Source organism: Mastomys coucha, unplaced genomic scaffold (genome assembly GCF_008632895.1).
Source record: "Mastomys coucha isolate ucsf_1 unplaced genomic scaffold, UCSF_Mcou_1 pScaffold20, whole genome shotgun sequence".
NCBI classification, from domain to species: Eukaryota; Metazoa; Chordata; class Mammalia; order Rodentia; family Muridae; genus Mastomys; species Mastomys coucha.
In genome coordinates, this window is record NW_022196903.1 from 29,227,893 (window position 1) to 29,243,196 (window position 15,304).

General features: G+C 43.7%; 1 long non-coding RNA gene across 2 annotated transcripts in view; it reads left to right on the forward strand.

Annotated features, from left to right (window-relative positions):
* Positions 1 to 14,834, forward strand: part of LOC116098700 — a 27,466-nt gene extending 12,632 nt beyond the window's left edge. Inside the window, exon 4 of one of the 2 annotated variants that reach the window (XR_004121916.1) lies at positions 14,264 to 14,834. This is a non-coding gene — a long non-coding RNA (uncharacterized LOC116098700). Of the gene's footprint in view, positions 1 to 3,891; positions 4,053 to 14,263 lie in introns of those variants that run through there. The other variant, XR_004121915.1, reaches the window with a different exon arrangement.
* Positions 14,835 to 15,304: the final 470 nt, after the last annotated feature.

Genomic DNA, 15,304 nt, shown 5'->3' on the forward strand with positions numbered 1-15,304 from the left:
AAAAAAAAAAAAAAAAAAAAAAAAAAGAAAAAAGAAAAGAAAAAGAAAGAAAGAAAGAAAGAAAGAAAGCAATTGAAGAAGACACTGACAGACACACATACATGCATACATGCTGCACATACATGCACATGAGCGCACATACACACATACACACAAAGGAAATAGAGTTCAGAGTTGAGGCCCTGCTTTAGTTTTGCAGCAATGTTCCAGGCTACAAAATCCTTCTCAGGACCAAGAACTGCAGAAGAAATGGTCAGAGAACCATCCAACTTCCAATGGCAAGTATTTTCTCTCCCTGAAATCCTGTCTCCTTATGGACCCAGGTGACATTTGAGAAGGTCCAATTAGAATTGCAAGAAAGGGACCCATTTGGAAGTCTTTGTGTTATTGGTGGTTGACAACTGGGTCACTTGTTTCCAAGTTCTTGGCCTCTTACTCAAGCAGTTGAAGTAAAGATTCACATAGACTTGCAAATGGAATTAGAGAACTTTGTTCAAGGCAAAATGACAGGATGGTCAGAAATATCATCAAGAGGGACAGCAAGCTACACAAGTGAGATACTTTGATTATTATTATTTTTTAATTGGGTTCAAGATAAGAAGGAGTTTGTTGTTAAAGCACAGAGTTTGGATGGCTCTCTATTTTGATTGATAGATTTAAGTTATATGGTAATTTCCTTAATGCTCATGTCCCTTCTCATAAAACATCTGATTTTAACCATATACATGCTCATATACGTAGGTATGATGATAAATGGAGGATTCTCCCTAAAGGCTCACTCAAAGAACACAGTCTGCCTTACTGAGCATGTAACCCAAACCAGCCTGCACTGGATCAACTCATTGCCCAGAGCTGGGGCTTGGTTCCAGGATTAGTTTTAATAGAAGCAGCACATTTCCAAAGGGTTGAAAGGGCAGTAGACTGGTTGCTTTTCGTCAACTTGACACAAACTAGTCTCACTTGGGAAGAGAAAACCTCAGTGAGGAATTCCTTCCATCTAACTGGTATGTGGACATGTCTGTTGGATGGCTTCTTGATTGCTATGGGAGGACCCAGCTCACTGTGGGTGGTGCCACCACTTGGCTGGTGGTCCTGGGCTGTATTTAAAAAGCTAGCTGAGCAAGCTGTGGGAAGCAAGGCAGTAAGCACTGTTCTTCCTTGGTCCCTCACTCTGCTCCTGCTTGATTGAGTTCCCTCAGTGATCAACTGTGGTAGAGATTCCAAATGAACCGTTTCCTACCCAGATTGCTTTTGGTTGTGGTGTTTTATCACAGCAACAAAGAAGCTAACTAAAACAGGGAGTAACTAATCTTCACTGTTTAAAGCAGGCATATATGCAGCTCAGTGCTGATGGGGGTGTCATAAGGTTGCTAGATATATTGTTCAAAGAAGGGTGTCTGTGCAAGTAAGGGTCTCAGTGCATAATTAGAAAGGGGTTGTGTGTATAGCCCAAACCAAGTGGAGTCCCAGGCTGCTAAGCAATTCCCTAAGCTTACCTATTTCATTTGCAGAGAAATCATTCATGAGGAGTCCACCTCAGACCTTTGGAGATGAGTTCATAGAGCAGTTGGGCAGTGAATAAGGGCTCTTCTTGTCAATAAGCTTTGGTTTTCATCCCTGTTTCATTCTTTGCTTTGCAGTGTGAAGAGTTCAGTAACAGTGTCGAGGAGCACACATGGGCAGTGTGCTGTAGGAGGGAGGGGATTTGCTTCCTTTGCTCTGCTTTGTCAAGGAAAAGACCCAATTATAACACATTTAGAATCGGCTTTTACTTGAAGTGTTAGGACAGGGCAACACCAGGAGTGTTCTGAGGAGCCCAGTGGAGGAGTTTGGTGTTGTAGACAGGATTGAGGATGATAGAAACACAACACAGAGTAGACTGGTTTTGTTTTTTTTTTTTTTTTTCAATGTTTTCTTTCTAGGATTTAAACAGGAAACTTCCCCATCACCTGCCCCAAGTAAGCTGAAGCTTTTTTGATTGGTTGCTGTGAATCTCCTCATTCTCTCTTTGTTTTGTTCTTAATCTAGCCCATCTCCCTATTCAGCTTAGGTAGCATCCTGACTGCAGTGATTCCATTCTGGTTTGGTCTGGTCTGCTGGGGTCTCACGCACAAGGCCAGTTCAAAATAGCAGCCACCCACAATTCACATTTCATAGATCCCAAGTTCTGTGAGAAATTTTACATAGTTGACTTATCTTGGCCTTTAAGCTGATGAAGCCCACCTCAGATACTCAGTGGGAAATTCATAGAGCATAGGGCATAGGGTGGTAAGAGAGCCTCTGCCCCCTTTGCTAAGTTTGTTTGTTTTCATTCTCTTTTACGGTCTTTCACTTGGCATGCAGAACTCATGTTTGACTCCACCATCAGCCATTATGCTTTGGCCATTGTATCCTCCTCAGTGGACAGTCTTCAGCTACTCTAGGCCTATGCCAAGGGGAGACCTGACCCACCATGATCTCAAATGGAGAATATATTCTTCTTTTTAGTAGAGTGATTATATTTGGCTTGTTTGTCTGCTCTGCTCTGAATATGCCCAGGAAATAAGGCTGTGGATAGAAAGGGGATGTGGACACATAGGTTTTTAAGCAATGGATTAATGATTGAAATGGTGTATATGTGATTATTTTCCTATGAAAATGATTCTAATTTAATTTCTTTTTAATATATGGTTGTGTGTGTATGTTTCCCTGCATGTATGTATGCATATGTACCACACGTGTGCCTGCAATCCAAAGAGGTCAGAAGAAGACATCAGATACTTGGGAACTAGAGTTCCATATAGGTGCTGGGAATGACACTTAAGTCCTCTGCAAGAGCAACAAGTGCTCTAAACCACTGAACCATCTCTCCATCCCCCTTAACTTTATTTTTAATTGACACTAGTTGTGTGTGTATGGGGGTACTATGTAATGATTCAGTGTGTGTTAACACAGTGGATGCATTCACACAGCCACCATCTCATATACTAAGTCATAAGCCCTACTGAAGATGTTTCATGGGAGGAGAGATCTCTGTTAAGCACTAATTTAGAATAATGTACTTTTCCCACAGGAACAATTTATGATTTGAGTTTAATGGCAAACCCCAAAATAGGGAAGAATTGTGTGAAATTATAGGAAAAGAAATAAGTTGGAATGAGAAAGATCTGGCAATAAACCCTGACTCTGTAGCTTATGAACTAGTGAAACTTAAGCCTTCAGCTCTTCAGCCTTCCTCTTTCTAGCTCCAAGAAGTCAGTAAAATGACCCACGCAGACATCTTGGTGTGTGGGTTGCATCATTTCATTGGTTCTGTCTCTTTTTGTCTACTGTACAGTGTATTTGAGGAGCACACAGTCTAGGCTGACAGGGAAATTTCTTAGCACAACAGAAGACCATGGTGGTTGTACTTACCTGGTACCCCCTTTCAGATGTCAGACAATGCCAGAGTGAGTAAGACTTTTATGACCTCGTGTAATGCTTGGGAAGCTGCTCACTACACACCAACTTCAGATCTTGAGGTTCAATCCAGATTTTCTAATGCTATGTCCTTTTTCATAGATGCAGGGTGACTTTAGGAAGTCTCCTAGGCTTTGGGGTGGGAGTCAAGCCCAGCATAAGACCCTTACTACACATAGATCTTTTATGTCTCTGCTTGGTTGTGAGGCCCTCCTATGTTCCCAAGTAGAAAATGTATAGGATGCTCAGAGTTTGCTGCAAAGTCCACACTCACACCTGATGGAGGCAAAACAACAGTCTCTGAAACAAGGAACATGCATGCCATTCATGTCCCTTCTTTTCTTCAGGGTGAGTGTCCTGAGCGGTTACCCACTCTGGGTCTTGAACAAATGCCCACCCAGAAGGAAAAACCTTGGCTTCTCCTCTCTCTTGCTTCCTTCTTTATCTTTTCAGACTCTCCTATAAATATTCCTCTTGAGCTGATGTTTATCATCATCATCATCAACACCATCATTATTAAATACAAGTTGGGCAATATCACTTTCCTTCAATCAAGCTAAGGGGCTACACAATCCTTTGAATGAAGACAGATGCTCATATGGCTTAGAGACAAAAGCTGGGTAGGTACAATGGTTCAGCTGATAAAGTGCTTTCTATGCAAGCACGAGACCCAAACTCAGATCTCCAGAACCTGTATAAGGACCAGGTGTGAAGCTTCTTTATAACCACTGTTATGGTTTGGATATGCTTGGCCCAGGGAGTGGCACTATTAGAAGGTGTGGCCCTGTTGGAGTAGGTGTGGCCTTGTTGGAGTAGGTGTGTCACTGTGGGTGTGGGCTTTAAGACCCTCATCCTAGCTGCCTGGAAGCCTGTATTCTGCTAGCAGCCTTCAAATGACGATGTAGGACTCTCAGCTCCTCCTGCATCATGCCTGCCTGGATGCTGCCATGTTCCCACCTTGATGATAATGGACTGAACCTCTGAACCTGTAAGCCAGCCCCAATTAAATGTTATCCTTATAAGAGTTGCCTTGGTCATGGTGTCTGTTCACAGCAGTAAAATTGTCTTAACTAAGACAATTACTGACTAGTTTTATGTCAGCTTGACACAGGATAGAGTTATCTGAATGGAGAGAACTTCAATTGAGAAAAAACTTCCATAAGATCTGGTTATTATCTTAAATAGTGATCAAAGAAGAAAGGCCCATCTCATTGTGGGTGGTCCCATCTCTGGGCTGGTGGTCCTGGGTTCTATAAGAGAGTCAGCTGAGTGAACCAGGAGTTAGCAAGCCAGTAAGCAGTACCCTTCTATGGCCTCTGCATCAGCTCCTGCCTCCAAGTTCCAGTCCTGTTTGAATTCCTGTCTTGGTTTCCTTCACTGATGGACTGCACTGTGGAAGTGTAAGACAAATAAATCCTTTCCTCCTCGAGTTGCTTTTTGGTCATGGTATTTAATCGCAGCAGTAGAAAGCCCAAGACAACCACAGTGCTGGGGGAGCTGGGACAGGCAGATCCTTGAGTTTCACGGGCAAGTCAGTCTAGTCCATTAATGAGCTCAAAGTTCAGTGAGAAATTCAACCCATTCTGAAAAGTAAGGTGGAGAGAAATCAAGGAAGATACCCAAGATTGATACACACATACACACACACACACACACACACACACACCTGCATGTTCATACTCCCCACCCCTTCCACCAAAACAAAACAAACAAACAAGACATGACAAAAAACCAACCCTGAATGCTCTTGTAGAGGCTTCTTGGCCGCAGGAATGTAGACTGTGCTGTGTTGCAGGGAGTTGAGGAACAGATAATGAGTCTGAGGTATGGCTAGGGACAGCGTAAGAAGAGCAGAGCAAGCTGGGCAGTGGTGGCACATGCTTTTAATCCCAGCACTTGGCGGGCAGAGGCAGGTGGATTTCTGAGTTCCAGGCCAGCCTGATCTACAGAGTGAGTTCCAGGACAGCCAGGGCTATACAGAGAAACCCTGTCTCAAAAAACAAAACAAAAAAAAACCCAAAAAAAAAACAAAAAAAAAAGAAAGAAAAGAAAAAAGAGCAAAGCTAGACTCATCACACAGGGTGAGTTTAGGGGAGAAAGAAGAGTATGAGGAATGATGGATAGCCTTGTTCCTCTCAGTTGTATATCCTAGTCCCCTCAAAGCAGGGATATGTTTCCAGACCCACAGTGGGAGCCTGAAACTGCCGATGGTACCAGACCTGAAGGTATTTCTGCTTCCTCATACTTGTACACATTGATGGAGCTAATGTGTACACTGGCACCATAAGAGATTAATAATAATAGTTGCAATAAAGCAGACCACTAGAATACATATAGTAGGAGAACAAAGGAAGACTAAAGGAAGAAGGGAGCCAGCTGGAAGGAGAAGGGAGCACGGGGCGGGGTAGGGGAGAGTGTGGGGATGAGTGAGAACAGGGTGTGATGACACATATGTGTGAAGATGCCACGATGAAGCTCTGTGTGTTAATGCAAACCATGAAGCCTAACACAGGACAATCAGAACAGTATTTTATAGTGAAGGTTCTATGACTCTGCACCTCCTTCCTCAAATATCTTACTGCGCTTTCACGTAAGTCAAGCGCTTTACAGCTTCTTTCTAGCCTGGCTGACTTGCTAGTGTCATTGCTCTTGCACTTGTGGTCATTTTAGTGGGAATGGGGTCACTGGAACACAAGGACAGTGATAAGCCAACAGTCAGTATTGTAACCGAGATGGCGTCTAGTGAAATCTGAGTGACTCATGGTCAGGTAGTATATCTTGTATGGATACCTTAGAAAAGGATGATTCACACCCAGGATGGGAGGGAACAGGATGGCTCAGGATTTCATCATCTTAGTCAGAATAGCATGCTATTTAAATCACATGAATTGCTTAGTTCTGGAATTTTCTATTTAGTATTTTTGGTCTGCAGTTGACTGTAACAAAATCCAGAAATAGAAGCCCCAATAAGAGAGAGGCTTTAGAATGTCTTCTCTGCCTCCTGATGACACTCTCAGAGGAGACATTTGTCCTCAAGCTTCCTGAGCATGGCTTACACAGAATAGCCCCAGCTCAACTCAGTGCTCGTTTAACCATGCACTGGACACTGGTTGAACACATTATGTTTGTTCACTCAACCCTAGTAACTCTGTCTTACATTTAACCTCACTTCACGGAAGAACGTAAGGGGTTGATAATGAGAGGAGTTGGGGAAAAGCTCAGATCTGACTAGGTACAGAGACCAGTCTCTCACCCTTGATTCTGGAGCTCCCTCCTGTCTCTATTAGACAGTGGCCTCTGTCCCTGGAAGGCAACTCTATTCCCTGCTGTACCACTAATGACATGATCTGGTTTGGGGAATTTCCATCTGGTGGGGCTTAATACATGGTGGGGAATTCTTGTGGAGCAACTGAATTGCTTGAGTATCTGTTGCTAATGCACCAACTGCTAATACACACCATCGCTAATGCACACCATTGCTATTGCATCAACTGCTAATGCACGCTATCACTAGTGCACACCTCGTACCTGTGCAGAGTACCAGGATGAGGTCATCCTCTTTGATTTTTACTTTCGGAAGACTTGCCCGGAACACACCTTTGGGCTCATCATTACTCCGTCCAGCCAAGAGTTCTACAGATCAATCTTTTCGCAGGAGACTTTCAGTACCCCAGAGAGGTTCTCCCATGTGCTCAAGATGTGGATCGATGAACAGAAGCAAACAAATTCAGTGCATCTGCAAACACAAGCAGAGTTGCACATGAGAACAGATGCGGCAGCATCACTCAGGGACAGACATAAAAGGACATCAGGTTCCTAGGCTGAGCACCTACTCCAAAGAACACTTCAGATAACTTTTGATGGATTTACCCCAACAGTAAATCCAGGCAACAGAGACACAGAGTGGGGAGGATGGGTGTGGCCCATCACAACGGCACTGGCGTTCCCAGAGCCAGAGGGCAGAGTCGTCAGGGAAAGATGAATAGTAGAAACAACTAATAATTTTGGAGAGTCATCTAGTCTGTCCTCCTCAATCATCCTCGGCAGCTTCACTTCATTTGGAAAGACCCCCTCCTCCCACCAGGCGAGGACATTCTGCACTCTCTCTTTTGGTGGAGTCATTGCTGTGTTAACAGCTCTCACTGGCTGCAAGTTGAATTCCTGCAATTCATCACCTGCCATGGCAAACACAGGCTGATAGGCTCTATCTGTTTACTAAGGATTTATGCCCTTACCTGCTTCCAAAACGGCTGTGAGGCAATCTGCTGATAGGGTTGATTCAGAGTTTAGGGAGAAGAGAAGGGTAGTTGCCGCACACTACACTGCCCCTAAAAAAAAAAAAAGGATCAGAGATTATTGGGGCAGTGAAAAACTGGTTTGGATGAAGCCTTACTGGGACAGGGTGAGGGGCAGAGAATAGACAGGCCAGAGGCTGGTGTGGGGCACAAGAACCTCTGGTCAGTTGCCTTTTAGTCCACAGAAAGAAAAAAGAAGGTGGAGATGGAGTTCAGAGCCAGAAGGAGCAGGGCTACAGAAGGTAGCAGGTTAGTCTACATAGGGTACTTGAGCAAACTGAACTGTTCTTCCAAAGCTAGATGGGTAAAGGACACACACACACACAAATGAGTCCTCGTGACAGCGGGAAGAAGGGGCCTACTGGACAAGCAGAGGCTGTGCAGAAGTTGGGGAGGGTGGCAGTCCTGAGCAGAGATTCTGGGGAGCCAGAAGGGGTGTTGGGTGTCTGAAGAGAAGGAGGCTCAGTGACAGGCAGAAATCAGCAGGCCTGTCTTTTGTGAAAATAGTCTCATCAGTCTTTTTCGAGGTACGGTGCTGACCTTTAAGGCATCACTACATAAGAGTTTTTCATGCTGACAGGCTGAAAGAAAATGCAAATGTTGGCAGATGCAGCGCGGAGTTAAGCGAGGGGAGGCAGGCTTAAGTGAGGTAGGAGCCATGCAGGCTGTGAAGACAGAGAGTGGGTGATTTGCAGGCTGGAAGTGTCCCCCCTCTTCATTAAGAGGAAGATTGTTCTAATCACGGTTCTGCTCTTATTGCTGTTATTACTGCTACTAACTTGGCGTAATTAAACTGGGATCTGAGGCGCTTTATGAAGACTGAATTCCAGGAGAGTGGAGAAGCAGTTTGCTCAGTTTCCTTAGAGCCAGAAAACAAAAACCAGTTGGGGAAGGAAGCAGGACTGAAGGGCTCCTCCTCGTGACTCCTCGTGCCCCCAATAAGAAGTCTAGGACTTAGAAGGGTGGGTAGTCAGATGCGTGGACGAGTTAAATGAGTGGATGGCTGTGCTGACAGATTTTGGAGTAAAAAGTTTACTGGAAACACAAAACATAAAGGAGCTGTAAGAACAGGACAGTGAGGGTTATTAAACAAGAACTAAACAGTTATGGTCCTGGTCAGTCTCACACTTCCTTTTTATTTATTTATTTTATTTTATTTATTTATTTATTTATTTTGGTTTTTCAAGACAGGGTTTCTCTGTGTAACCCCTACTATCCTGGAACTCACTCTGTAGACCAGGCTGGCCTCGAACTCAGAAATCCACCTGCCTCTGCCTCTCAAGTGCTGGGATTAAAGGCGTGTGCCACCATTGCCCAGCTTTTTTTTTTTTTTTTCTTTAACACCTCCTTAAGTAGGTCTTGGTTCCATATTGGGATGGTAATTTTTGTTCCAGCACCTGCTTTCCCTCTTTTCTTGCTAAATGACAATCTGGATACCTCATTCCACCAGCCATCTTGGGGTTCCTGGTTGGCTTTTCTGCCCAGGAACTGTAAGTATTGGCATTGTTCAGGTACAAACTTGGCTATACTGGTGTTTCACATGGTACATTAACCAAAGTGACCTTAGCCATTCTTATCCTTTCAAAGATGTATTTTGTTTTTGTATAGGTGTGTGTGTGTGTGTGTGTGTGTGTGTGTGTGTGTGTGTGTAGACTAGGATGGTCACACATTCACAAAGATCTGCTTGCCTTTGCTTGCCAAGTGCTGGGATTGAAGGCGTGTGCCATTGTTAGATTATTTTTGTTTACAAGTTACTATTGTCTTGACTCTGGAATGGAGGATCAGAGATAAATTGTTCTTGGTGATCATAGACAACAGGTCTACTCAGAGTAGTACTCAGGAGTCTCCTGCCAGAAAGAGGTCCAGAGGGGGCTAACACACCCCTGCCTACTCTGCCCCGCCCCCTCATAAAGTTTCAGAGTCCCTTTAGCTTGGGCTAGATCAAGTACATTCACACAGTTTGAATGCAACATGGTCTGATTGGAGAAGGAGGCAGAAATGGGAAGCCACTGCCTCCTGTGGTCTGAACAGAGGACATGCCTCCTGCATAAGTGCTTGCTGTTGACAGACATGGTGACAAGCCTTGGGGTTTGCTACCTACCTACTCTCCTCAACCCATTCAGTTCCCCACTCTCTGTCACAGACTTTGGAAGGTGTTTCTCTGGTCTCCCATCTCTTAAGTTGTCACCATGCTGAAACATGGCCTCAAGGTAAAGGAAGGCCCAGGTTCTGCCCACTCAACATGCGTGTCATTTGCTCCGGAGCTAGACAGGAGTCCTGGCACCCATTTTCTCTCCCTGTAGCCACAGTACTCTGACAGAAGCTGCCCAGGACAATAATGGATCTCCTATTGCTTCTTTTGAAGGACAGAGTCTGGCTAATGCAGCACATTAGTCCTGAAAATGATATGTTCTATGCTCCAGGCTTCCGGAGTATGCGATCTCTGAAGGGTAAACACAGCCTTAAAGAGGAGAGAAATTGTTCTGCTTAACTACGCAAAGAATTCCCAGCAGTTCCTTTAATTTGGTTTTCTGAATAGGACACATTTGCATTCACTGACTTGTGGCTTTTTAGAATAGCAAATGTACCCCTCTTGTCTCTATGATTCATTAAATGACTAGATAGTCTCCGAGCTATGCTAACATTAGCTAGTACCCCTGAGATTCAGAGGCCCATCCATCCAGCTATCTTGGCTTTTTTTCCTCTACCCTCTCTCCACCACTGTTTTTCACTATAAATTCATTTTGCTGTGTGAGGACAGGATCTCAGAAATTGCACATCTACGCATGTGTGTGCATGGAAATGTGTGCACAGCATACATGCATGAGATAGAAAGGGAGAGAGAACAAAGTAGTGTAAGTCTTGTTTAGGATGAAAGCAACATTGCCTTGGCCTAAACCTGAAGTTGAGAAAGAAAATGGATATTTTTGTTATTTTATAAAATAGCAAAAATAATTTCAGTGTTTTTTACACAGTAGCAGATCATGTTAACAACATAATACCTAATTATATAAATGAATATAGTTTTAAATATCAGCACACTACCATGTTTTGCTTATCGACAGTGGCACATGTTCCTTCATTAATCAATGAATAAAAATCACTTATGAGCAAGAAACTTTGCTAATGCGTGGTCACGTGCCCCGTGGATCTTGCTTCCAGTCTGAATGAAAGGGGCCAGAAGTTGAGACCAACTGTATGGCTTACTTCCTGTGAGTGAGCAGAGGGAAGAAAGAGTCTCTATTCCCTAGTAGAGAGGCCAAGATGTTTAAGTGGATTCGAAATGTTCTCTGTGGTTGGATTTTTTATTTGTTAAAACATCTTGTAGCTATAAGTAAAATGGTCTAGGAATTATTGATGGAGAACAAATTAATACAAAGGTTAAAAGAGTTGAACTATCTTCCAAGAACTCTGAAGTTGAAGGAATGCTCTAAAAACGCAATAATGCTTTAAAAACAATTCCACTATGTGGTGTAATTAGTAGTGTGCAAGATTTTTATATCATTATTTTCACTCACATTACATTTTTTAAAAGATTTATTTATTTATTTTTAAGTGAGTACACTGTAGCTGTCTTCAGACACACCAGAAGAGGGCGTCGGATACCATTACAGATGGTTGTGAGCCACCATGTGGTTGCTGGGGATTGAACTCAGGACCTCTGGAAGAGCAGTCAGTGCTCTTAACCACTGAGCCATCTCTCCAGCCCCCCATATTGCATTTTTTAAAAATCTATAATGGAGTATCTTAAGGTGGATGACTTACAGCTGTGGTTGAGCTTGAACAAACCAGCCTAGGGGTCAGTAGTTCTGGTTTTAAGATAATTTTCCACCCATCTTGGTCAAATTTCAACATCTCCAAGCCTTCTTTTTCTGGAATTATCTCTCTCACCTGGTTGTTTAAAGGATTTGATGATAGGATGCATGAGAAAATGGTTTATAAACCATGAAGATCCTGAATTTCCCCCGAGGCTGTTAGCAATGATGTTCAGCAATGAAGGATCAAAATTGTGACAAATCAGAAATGGTCTAATCGCCAGCGATAAAACTCGCTAAGCAAATTATGCTACATGCACTGGACAGAACTATCTGCAAATATGAAAAAGATGACAGCATCTATCTATTGACATGGACAGTTGGCCTAGATGCTTCATGGGCAAAATGTATATTTTTTCTACAATAAAACAATGTTAGTGTATACCTAAAAAGATGTCTGGATGGATTTGAATAAAACCTGCTTCATTCTAGAATAATATGTATTACTAATGAAATATATACAGCAGGGAAAGTGTGGGTTGGAATTTAAATGCACATGTTTTTCAAAAAGTAATGAGAATTCCTTCTGCCTTGTTTAGGGACAGGAAAAGGGTAATTCTTTCTTTGCCCATCACAAGTGCTCAGACCCTGTAACAAAAGACAGGCCACTAAGCACAAAGCATCACGTTTTTATTTGATCACGGTTTTATATGACACAGAAACCCTCAGACTCATGACCCAAAGACCCAGGGTGAACCATCCATTTCATGTGTAGGTTCAACGGACCATGAATGACTGCACAGAAATACGAGTGCAAAGAGGCAGTGATTCAAAAGCATGGAGTGGAAGAGGAGGCAGCACAGAGTGTCTAAGGGCCTCTTGGCACCTCTGTTATTGCATCCCTTTTTCCTGGGCATGGGTGGGTCCCCTTTGGAACTGAGTAGTGACGTGTGTGGGCCTCATGGTTGACTTTGCAAAGATGGAATTCTGATTTCTGTGTTCTGTCTCAGGGAAGGGAATAGCTAGTTTCCATGGCTTATCAGGGGCAGGATAAGAGCTGAGAGTCAAGGAGAAGGGAGAAAATCAGAAACTTTGTTTCAGAGGCATTGACTTTGGGGTGTAGTTTCCGAGTCACAACTAGAAAACTTGTGTGTCCCTGGCCACAAAGGGACAGGAGGATGCTGGCAGCTAGGAATGATGAGGCAAGATGTGTCACAGGAGAATCACAGGTGAAGTCGTCCTCATCTCGGGATATATGTCCTTGCATGTCACCTGGACCAGAACTTATAATTGGAAAAATGTTCACAATTGCCCATAATATGCCCTCCAGCCCAGCTTGTCTACCAGGACCACAGAGGGTGCCTGGCGTCCCAGAGCCCATTTCAACTCCATAAACTTGATAGACAAGCTAGAAAGATAAGCTTTATGTAGTTTTCAACTGGATTTACAGCAGGGCCATCTCTAGACCCGTACACATAAACCCTCTGCTCACTGACACATGAAGAACTTGCCTAACTGGGAGATGAAGCTCCTTTGGTTCAGCTCCCCTGGATGATGCCACTTGATCCAGGGGCTGGCATCACATATCAGTAATGTATTTTCCCTGCAACTCAGGTTTCTATTATTATTCCACTTATCTTTGCTTGTCTGTTACCTTTTCCTTTAATTAAACAAGAGGTCTTAGAGTTTCTATGAGAGTACTAAACACCATGACCAAAAGCAACTTGGGAGGTAAGGGCTTATTTCATCTTACAACTTATAGTTTATCATCCAGGGAAGTCTAGGCAGGAACCTGAGAGCAGGAGCTGTTGCCAACAAAGGCCATGGTGCGAAGGCCGTGGTGGAGCGCTGCTCACTGGTGCCTTCCCCATGGCTTGCACAGTCTTTTTTCTTATAGCATCCAGGACCACCAGCCCAGGAATAGCACCAGCCACAATGGGCTGAGCCCCCCTCCATCAGTCACCAATCATGAAAATGCCCTACAGACTTGCCTTCCGGCCAGTCTTATGAATACGTATTTCTCAATTGAGAGTCCCTTTTCCCAAATGGCTCTAGCTTGTGTCAAGCTGACATAAATCTAATCAGAGCACATGCCTAATGGACAAAAGTCATAAACATGGCGTCCGGTCTTGAGGATGTGGATATAAAAATAAACCAAAGCATCTCTATCCCCAAGGGCTCATGGGGAAGACACGCGCATAGGCAACTCATTATGGAGTAAGGTAAAAAGTGAGACAAATGTTAAACCAATGCTGTGAGCTCCAGAAATGACACAAATTAAGACCTTTGACCTCAGCCTCCTGACTATATCCAGGTCTAAAGAACAATTTGGTACCCGAATAATAACTGGGTACTCATGTCAGTAGGGAGGGAAAGCCAAAATGTCAAACAACGGAAATACCAATTTTAGTACATATACACACAGCTTACTACTTTATAAGTCTTAAGTTTGTATTTATATTTATAAATTTGACATTCTGTGACCCCCTTTTTAGGTAATATGCCATTCATACTCTTTGCAAATAGCTTTTTGTCAGCTCCGCCTGAATGTTTATCCTCTTAGGATGTCACTAGGTCCTTCCTATCAGACTATTGTGGGCTGTATCTCTTGCCCATTACAAAGAGCACTTTGGAAGGGACCTTAGACTATTTGTTTCTCATCTTTCTACCTGCAGTGCAGATACCTCTCAAAGATGAAGTACAATTATACAAATGCTCACCTATGAGTTCTTTTCTGTCTGATTGGTTTTTGTTTATTTGTTCATTTGTTTTTAGATCAGGACCCTCTGTGTTGGCCTCAAATTGATATCTTCTTGATCCAGCACCTCCAAGTGCTCTGGCTACAGGCATGTGAGATCTAGCACCACCCACCATTTACATCAGGGTCCTTCCACAGGACATTGGAACTGGTGTAAAAGTGGGACCATGCCCCTGCAAGGACTCTAATTGTGTAATCCAGATCTGTCTTCTCTACTGTCTCAGCAGTGGAAATCTCACCCCACCCCCGAATGATAACTGGAGGTGCCATTTTAAGAGTTCTTTGAGTTACTGGTTCACTGGCTGCACAGAATATGGCTGATTTGAGCTGTTTTCTTTAGAAGCAGATGCTGAGGTAAAGAACTTCATGTGGTTTCTAGAGATCTATACCTAGAAAAACAAGATAACTTGACAGAGAAAGATGCTGTCTTCACGCTGTCCAATCTGCTCGGGTGAGCTGTGGAGTGAGGACTCACCTGCCTGGCTCAGTCAGCAGATGTGGGCTGCCTTGTGAGACTGGAACCTCCAGAGAGCCTACCTCTCTCCTACACCAGGCTGACTCTGAAGTTCCCCACAGTGGGGCTGTCCGCTGACCACCTCCCACAGCTGGAAGGCAAAGCCTTCCTTCATCAGAGTGGACACCCTCAAATCTTTGTGCGGGCCGCAGGAACTAATGGGAGAAGCCTTGGAACTCTATTGTCCAAGACCATGGGGCTTGCACAGCCTTCTGCGGGTAAGGTGCTATTGGCTGCTCCAGATTCATTCTCCCCAAATTCAGAACCTGCTCACTTGTTTCAGGGCATGCTACAACCAGAACCTTCCAGAGTTCCCCATGGCAGTGCCCATAAGAATGTGTTCTAGGGTTGGGGTAGTGTAATGACTCAGTAGTAGACTGCTCTTCTGGAAGACGGACTCCTGTTCCATTCCCAACACCCATCTGTAACTTGGGTTTCAGGGATCTGATGCCTTCTGCTGGCTTCTGTGGGTACTGCATGAATGTGGTAAGTAGACACACATGCAGGCAAAACACCCCCAAAACACATAAAATATTTACTTTAA